The 6000-nt window shown below is 26.5% G+C and overlaps 3 non-coding genes across 3 annotated transcripts; 1 reads left to right on the top strand and 2 right to left on the bottom strand.

Moving 5' to 3' along the window:
- Window positions 1–2471: 2471 nt before the first annotated feature.
- On the top strand, window positions 2472–2544 carry Trnav-aac (transfer RNA valine (anticodon AAC)). Its single transcript has one exon. It is a non-coding gene; the product is annotated as a tRNA-Val (tRNA).
- Window positions 2545–3005: 461 nt separating this feature from the next.
- Trnav-aac (transfer RNA valine (anticodon AAC)) lies at window positions 3006–3078 on the bottom strand. The gene has a single exon. It is a non-coding gene; the product is annotated as a tRNA-Val (tRNA).
- Window positions 3079–5286: 2208 nt separating this feature from the next.
- Window positions 5287–5359, bottom strand: Trnav-aac (transfer RNA valine (anticodon AAC)). The gene has a single exon. It is a non-coding gene; the product is annotated as a tRNA-Val (tRNA).
- Between the last annotated feature and the right edge of the window lie 641 nt (window positions 5360–6000).

Genomic DNA, 6000 nt, shown 5'->3' on the forward strand with positions numbered 1-6000 from the left:
AATAATAATATTATAATACACCTATCGTCGTCGTCGTCGTCGCACCGAGCACAGCACAGCCGACGATGAGAACTAACAAACACCTGTCCGCGCGCGCTATTTGTTTGTTGTCCGGATAAAAAATAATAATAATTGGTCACGGCTGTAAATATGCGTCGTGTACCTATATAATACTGTCTGTACCTGTATATTGTACGTATTACAGGTATATACACTGACACATACCGTATAATATTATAGGTGGGCGAGGTGTGGCGCACGCGGCGGATCGTGGCCGATTGGGTTTTTAAAATATTATTGTATTATCGTTATTGTCGAGTGCAAATTATTTTTATGTCCTTTGAAATGCGCGCCCGTCGATAAAACACATCATTATAATGATTTTTGTTATAGATCGTTTATACAATATCATATGTCCCATATAGATATATCGGTATCCCACGTGTATAGTATATTATTATATAATATACGAACGATACGATCTATGGTATTATGACACGTAGCACGCTCGTCCGATTCGGATACCTATATAGAGATTTTCAATTAAAATTCCAAAACGTCGTTTGTATATAATGCTATATAGGACTAAGCAAGTCGTGGGCACCTATATACATAATATTAGATATAGTTGTGACTTATTATAATAGCTGCTCGTAATACGATATGCCGTGCATTATTATAGTTCGCGGGTTTACATGACTATTGACTATAATAAAATATAGGTATAGATACCCATTAAGACTAGAATAATAATATAATATCGTAACTTGAATATATATATATATATATTGTATATATGCAGTATTTGTAAATATTATATACATAGTTGGATATCGGTGCAATACTGATGCAATAATTTTGTTTATAATAATATAGGTTATTCTTAGAATATTATATACCTACCTATATATTTTATTATATAAATGTAATTAAATCGACGAGTCAACGACTGTGATTTATGACCTGTTGTATTGGATAGGTGTAGGTATATGGGTAGGACCCGCTGATGTCCAGATAATATTAGCATATACTGATTATAACATGTATATACGATATACCTAAACTAATATATTAAATCTGTAAGTTTGCATCACTCGTATTACATGTCTATAATATAGTATTAAATTAGAAGTCACTACTCACTAATCTATAACTAGCCAACTAGGTACCTCATAGCAGAGTGCAGACTAACGTTTATAAAGTATACAACCATAGTAAGTTATCCTTACATGTTATTAATTAAATTTCATATGCACATGTTCAAATATAATAATTAATATTATAATGTATTTTGCAACCATTATTGAATAGGTATAGGTAAATTTATCAGCGTTGAAAATAGAGAGAGTCTGGGGTGTTAGCTTGAAATTTATACCTTCATACTTTATAATATGTAATTTATTAACTAACTAAAATACACATAAAAAGCATCACTAATCCCATTTGTTTTTCATTGAAATTATGCCACTCCGTATAGGAATACCTTTTATATCTACTTATAGATATACTGATTACTGACATGTTATTGCATTTTTTTTTTAAATAGGCATTGAATTAAAATATAATTTATTTTACAATCACTGATCATTGTATTTTAATGGTACTTCCGTGTTATCTCGACTACCGAAATATTTCCAAGACTACCTGTTAGAATCATCTAGGTTATCTCGACTACCCAAATATTATCAAGACTACCTAACCTATCACCGTATACCTCCGTATAGGAATCTATTTATAAATGTATATTCCCACGTTGTAATCTATATCATCGTATAATGTACAATTTACTACAAACCAATTAGTTAGGTATTTTAACCATTTTATATCGGTATTTATTTCGTTAGTCAGTCGACAGTCGTCCTATTATCCAGATTATTCTTCGTCTAGTCAATATGAATATTTTTAATTCACTCAAACGATTGAACGTCTTTGGGGATCGGCAAAGTGGCGAAACAAAAACATAGGGGAAGAGCCCGCCGTCATTTGGATTCATACTTACCGAATTTTGGCGACAAAATCTTGCAAACGATCCACCATTTAACAAAATTTTAATGGATATTAAAACCTATTTCCCCCCTAAAAAAAAATTACTAATCCTAACTAAATGTTTTATACTAATACTATTATATATTTTTTTACTAGATGTTTTATATTATTACATCCATTCATTATTTGTATTAATTACATTTTATCATGTTTCAGAATAGGTTAAATTATATACTTTTTTATTATGTAGGTATTTAATAAATTGCGATAGTTGAGATAACACTGGTGATCATAATACGTAGTCTTGGAAATATTTTGGTAGTCGAGATAACACAGAAGTATCATTTTAGTTATTAATAGGTTGTCAATATATTCATGTTTAATTATTTTAGATGAAAAAGTAAGTTTAAAATTATTGTAAAAAGAGTTGCAATTACAGGAAAGATATAAGGTTAAAAGTAATAAAATTGCATGTTGTATTCAACGTTTCCGTGGTGTAGCGGTTATCACATCTGCCTAACACGCAGAAGGTCCCCAGTTCGATCCTGGGCGGAAACATTAATTTTTTGCATTTTTTTTATTCATCATTATTTTAATTTTTGTGGCATATTTAAATAATTTATAACATTTTAAAATACAAAAATATTTATATTTCATTATTAATATTTTAAACTGGCAATATGTTTAATTGTTTTAGCACATTATGTATACATTTTACACAATTTACTAATCTTTGATTCATAAATAATTTTTGTTCGTAAGTATTGAAAATAGTATAATATGGTTATTATTTATAACTTATTAAAACATTAATTTTTTTGTTTATCTGTAGTTATTTAAAAAAAATGATAAATGTTAATTATAATAATAGCATCATAATCAAATTGTATTCAATTCATAATTGATTTTAAGTGGTGCATATCTATGGAGAGATTAAAATTATTAGTAAAAATAAGTATTTAATATGTATAATATAATATAATTATTATAGCATGTAAAAAAAAAACACAAAAAACTAATGTTTCCGCCCAGGATCGAACTGGGGACCTTCTGCGTGTTAGGCAGATGTGATAACCGCTACACCACGGAAACGTTGAAGACACTTAGCGAAACAGTTGTTAAGTAGGGGAAGAATTCATTCGTTTTAAAACTCTCCAATTTGTTTATATTTAATTTCATACCTAAAACTTAAGTAAAAAATAAAAAAAAGTATTCATGTAAATATACTTTAAAGTGTTAAATGATCTTAGTTCCTTAAGGAACTCTTTATTAAAATTAATTTATTGATACCTCTTTCAGCTTGGAATATATATAGTGTCTTTGATGATTATAGAATACTTTTATCAAAATACCTATTAATTAGTAATTCTATAACTTAATTAATTAACTTTATTAATATTATTATACAAAGTGGCGTATTTTCGGGAGGGAGACCCGGTGACCCCCTACCAGTAAAAAAGGTTTATAACACGCGAAGAAATTATTGATGAAGTGGCAAAAAAGACGTTTACTTTTTTTACTATATAAAAAAACTCTTAATTTGTACTTATATATAATAATAATAATGGAATAATATAATTATTATTAATTCATAACTCATATTTTGTATTTTTTATAATATTATGAACTGACTTATTTTTTAGACCCCTCCCCCCTAAAAAAAAAAAAGAAAGAAAGAATTTGAAAATACGCCACCGATAATACATATAATATGTATAAACATTTTATAATGTTATATGGTAAAGATTATGTATAATAGATATTAAAAAAGTCGTAATTGTCGTTCTATATAGCTTCTTAACATTTATTTGAATATAATATACTAATGTAAAATGTTATCTATATAGGTACCTATCTACAACTTATACTGGCTACTTATAAAAGTACATTTCCAGTACCATGATCTCATAATGGTGTAATGTATAAGATAATTTAGATCTTAATCTATTTAGGTAGTTAGTAGGTTTTATTTATACTAATGCATTTGTTCATTATTATGTATACATCACTTAGACAAATTATGTTTGAGTAGGCTCTTCTAATGTATAGACTATAGAGCCATATTAGAGATAGGTAACTATGTTCACTCTTCGGGTGTTAAATATATATTTACGTTTATAAGAAAGTTTCATCACGAGTTATGTATAAGTACCAATAATATAAACATATAACTAAGTATAGGTCTTATGATTCTAGCAATAATTCTAAGCACATTTAACAAAAACACAATTTTAATATATTATTTATTATTTATCAACTGTAGTGCAAATTATTTCTTCTGTATTTTTAAATCCATTACATATTTTTCAATTTTTTTTTACGCGTACCTTTTGCTTGTCCATTATAATATGTAGGACTAGGTACCTATAAAATTTTATTTTCTAACATTTATAAACGATATGTAAGCACATCACAGTTTAAATGAAATAATTGATACGTTTTCCATAAATGACATCGTATACATATCAGTATAATATAATATATTATGTACATTTTAAAATTAATAAACTCCTTAAATGTCTAATTATAATAATTATTATTATTGTTCTAAATTTAAATGATAAACTTTAAAAAGGATAAGCAACAAATAATTATAACTTGTAATTACTAATAATATTAGAATAGAAAACATATCTTGTAAATAATAGCTATGTATATTATAACATTAGTGCCTAACATAAAATCATAGTTGCACATAAATTATACCTATGAAATATGAATATTTAATTTTTAACATCAACTACAAGGTTATTTGCTTACTATAGATTAATTCAAATCATTTTTGTTTTTAAATAAGAGATTAATTATTATTAATATCTGAAAATGGTCCGATTGTTTCAAAAATATTTTCTGATAAGTGAAATTCGTTCTTGGGTTTTGTAAAATTTGGACAGTAAACGACAATATATTTGATGTTTAACATTGTACATACAAATCTTTATCATTGGCCACCGGTATCCTTGTGGATCCTAGTGTGAGATTGACAAAACCTATAATTTGTATAACTCTACCGATAGTTCAAATTAATGTGGTTTAGCCAGAGTTCATATTTAATATTATACACAAATTGATTAAATAAATTAAAACGTACTATAGTATTCTCTACTCCCTATAACTTACAAGTATGTTGTACCTCATGTACTCTTACAGTGTATGATTTAACGAAATTGCTTTTTCTGTAGTATATCTGTACAACAATACTAAATAAACCTACCGAGTGATACGTTAGTATATTAAGTAATATTTTATTATTATCATATTCAAAAATATTTGAGAAATGTATTCACAAAAAAAAATTGATGTTTCCGCCCAGGATCGAACTGGGGACCTTCTGCGTGTTAGGCAGATGTGATAACCGCTACACCACGGAAACAGTTGATATCATCTAAAGAATTTATTACACCTAGTTGTCCGTCTTAAAATAAAAAAAAAATTGAATATGAATAAAAAAAATAAATATTTCCCAATGGTTAATAATACAGGAGAGCTCTTTTACGTCGTAATAATATGAAAGATATTTCAAACTGTATGTAAATTTATAATTCAGATAGTCCGTGTAATTAAGCTTTAAATAATATAAGAAAATTGTGTACAGAGTAAATTAAATTAATATTATTATTATCAATACTAGCAACTATGGTTCACGTCGCAATTGTTTATAAAATAAATAACTATTATAATATATAGGTATAAAGCTTTGTTATTCGGTAGTTATTGCATTTTATTTTTATTTTTATTTATTTCAAAGACCTATTTCATGACAAAATGAGTTAATCAAAAAAATATATTTGTATATAATATTATTGGATATTTGGTTTTTTTTTAAATAAGTTAATATTGTTTATTTTACCATTTTGATGTTAAAATGTATTTATAGAAAAAAATGTTTAAACTATATGGTTAATTTTTGTATTATTTATATGCATAACAATAATGCGATCTTCACGTAACTCTTATAAATAAATATATAGATATGTATTTTAAATCTGTAATCATCATATTTTTCGTATTGGA

The sequence above is a fragment of the Rhopalosiphum padi genome, chromosome 4, assembly GCF_020882245.1.
Source record: "Rhopalosiphum padi isolate XX-2018 chromosome 4, ASM2088224v1, whole genome shotgun sequence".
Classification (NCBI taxonomy): Eukaryota; Metazoa; Arthropoda; class Insecta; order Hemiptera; family Aphididae; genus Rhopalosiphum; species Rhopalosiphum padi.